The sequence below is a fragment of the Silene latifolia genome, chromosome Y (assembly GCF_048544455.1).
Source record: "Silene latifolia isolate original U9 population chromosome Y, ASM4854445v1, whole genome shotgun sequence".
NCBI classification, from domain to species: Eukaryota; Viridiplantae; Streptophyta; class Magnoliopsida; order Caryophyllales; family Caryophyllaceae; genus Silene; species Silene latifolia.
The window spans coordinates 423,836,396-423,839,019 of record NC_133538.1 but is presented as its reverse complement, the minus strand read 5'-3'; the positions used below and the strand labels follow the sequence as shown (position 1 = coordinate 423,839,019).

General features: G+C 39.8%; 1 non-coding gene across 1 annotated transcript; it reads left to right on the top strand.

Annotated features, from left to right (window-relative positions):
• Positions 1 to 2,116: 2,116 nt before the first annotated feature.
• On the top strand, positions 2,117 to 2,223 carry LOC141634929 (small nucleolar RNA R71). Its single transcript, XR_012539643.1, has one exon. It is a non-coding gene; the product is annotated as a small nucleolar RNA R71 (small nucleolar RNA).
• Positions 2,224 to 2,624: the final 401 nt, after the last annotated feature.

Sequence of the window (2,624 nt, the reverse complement as noted above, 5' to 3'; positions counted from 1 at the left end):
GTTAGGGAGTTAGAATATTTACAAATGGTGGTTTAGGGAGGACTCCACCAAAATCTCATCCAATGTGAGATGTCAAGGGGGCATGTTCAAGGTGTTGTTGATGTTACTCAACACCTTGAAGAAGTAGTCGAAAGCTTCTTCATTGTCATGATAGAGGTCCTCAATAGATTTTTGCAGTTGTTGTTCTCCGTGATGGTCTTGGTTCATAGCATTACCAATATAGGGATTGAATATCCCTTCGAACTCATCATCCCAAAGACCGCAAACTTTGTCTACTTGATCATTAAAAATTTCTTGAGTTGATAGAGACAACTCTCTTTCTTTCTTGTTTTGGCCAATGAGGCCATCCTCTTCATTGTTGGATTTGGGTGAGCTTTTCAAGCTCTCTTTCTTGCTATTCTCTTGCTCTTTTGATGGAGCATTATCAACTTTCTTCTTCCATCGGACTTCCGACTTCTTCCTATCATCCTTCCGGCTATAGTGATCAACCATAAAGCATGGTTCATGCAAACGGGGAGCTCTCATGGTCTTGTCAAGATTGAAAGTTATGGTCTCGTCTCCCACTTCTAGAGTGAGCTCTTCGTGCTTCACATCTATCACCGCACCCGTGGTGTGCAAGAAAGGTCTACCTAGGATGATCGGAATATTGGAGTCTTCTTCCATGTCAACAATGACAAAGTCCACCGGGATGAAAAATTTGCCGATTCTCACGGGAACATCTTCACATATCCCAAATACGGCATAACACTCACGCTTGCTCCTAGATCACACAAAGCCTTGTTGACCGTGGTGTCGCGAATGGTAGACGGTATTGAGAAGCTTCCCGGGTCTTTAAGTTTCGGAGGTGAACTCCCTTGAAGTATTGCAATACTCACCTTAGTGAAGGCGATAGTTTCAAGCTTCCGGATCGACTTAATTCTTTTTCGTAAGGATGTCCTTCATGTACAATGCATAGACCGGCACGTGATTGATTATTTCCGTAAAAGGAATCGAGACTTCCAAATTCTTCACAATTTCCGTAAATTTTCCAAGTTGGTCATTAAACTTAGGCTTAGCTTGACTACTTGGGAATGGAAGTCTAATCATGATGGGCTCTTTCTCCTTGGCCTTTTCTTCACTTTTCTTTGAAACTTCTTCTTTTGTTGGTTCTCCTTCCTTGGAGTTTTGCACAACTTCTTCTTTGTCACTAGCTTCCACAACTTCATCCTCAACTTGCTTCTTTGGTCCTTCATATCTCGTACCACTCCTCAAGTGAATGGCACTAACCATTTCATGTCTTGGGGGATTACCTTGAGGTGGTAATTGCCCCTTTTGTCTTTGAGAGTTTGAAGATGCTAGTTGGGTCAATTAAGTTTCCAACATTTTTGTATGGGCTAGGATATTGTTAATGGTGATGTCCTTTGCTTGACTATCTTTTTGCATTTGAGTGAAAAATTATTGTTGATTCTTTTGCATTTGGAGGACCGCTTTTTGAACGTCAAAACCTTGGTCATTTTGTTGATTGTATGGTGTTTGATTCTGATAACCTTGGTTTTGGTTGAAAAAGGGTCTTTGATTTTGGTTTCTCATGGGAGGTGGGGTGTATGTTTGTTGAGGGTTTTGAACATTTTGGCTTTTATATGAGAGATTTAGGTGGAATTTGGTGTTTTCATTGTAATAATTGGAATAAGGGGTACCACTCTTGTATGCTTGAAAAGCATTCACTTGTTCCTTTGTTCCCCTACATTCACTTTGGTCATGTCCCAAAGTTCCACAATTCTCACATATCCCACTTGGGATTGATGAAGATGCTACCATGGCATTAACATGATGCTTTGGTGATTTTGAGGCTTCTTCAAGTTTAGCCATAGCCTTTTCAAACTTCAAGTTAATGGTTTTTATATGAGCACTAAGTTGAGCACCCAATTGAGTAATAGGGTCCACTTCGTGCTTTCCTCCTCTAGTAGCCTTGCAAGGTCTACTATATTGTGAATTATGGACCGCCATTTCCTCAATATTGTTCCAAGTTTGATTATCGTCAACTTCGGTGAACATACAATTTGATCCCATGTTGAGAATATTTCTTGAGTCTTCATAAAGACCGTTCCAAAATTGTTGTACCAAGAACCACTCGCTAAGTCCATGATGAGGACATGAGCGACAAATTCCTTTGAATCGCTCCCAAGCTTCATACAAAGATTCTTCATCCCTTTGCTTAAAACCCTTAATTTGAGCTTTTAGCATGTTAGTCTTTTTCGGAGGCCATAATTTTTTGTAGAAAGCAAGAGCCAACTTTTTCCAAGAGTCAATTCCATGAGTAGCCTGTTAGGAAATTGTTTATGCACGAATAAGGATTTGACAATAATGAAAACCGCACCGAATCGCTATGCTTTCCTAATAGAACAATTCGACCCTTACTTTAGTGCCTGGGTTGTATCGAACTTTCTATTGAGATAAGACGGTTGCCCTCTGTATTCGGCACAGAATACGAGATATAATTAAGAAGTATTTTGTTGTAGAATGTTATATGTTCCTTGATGCAAAGTAGAAGAATTTGTTTCATGTAACTTTTCCTTCTCATCCCTTTGTCTATTTATAATGACAAAGGAGTGTATATGGAGATGTATTTCTGAAGAGTCACAACT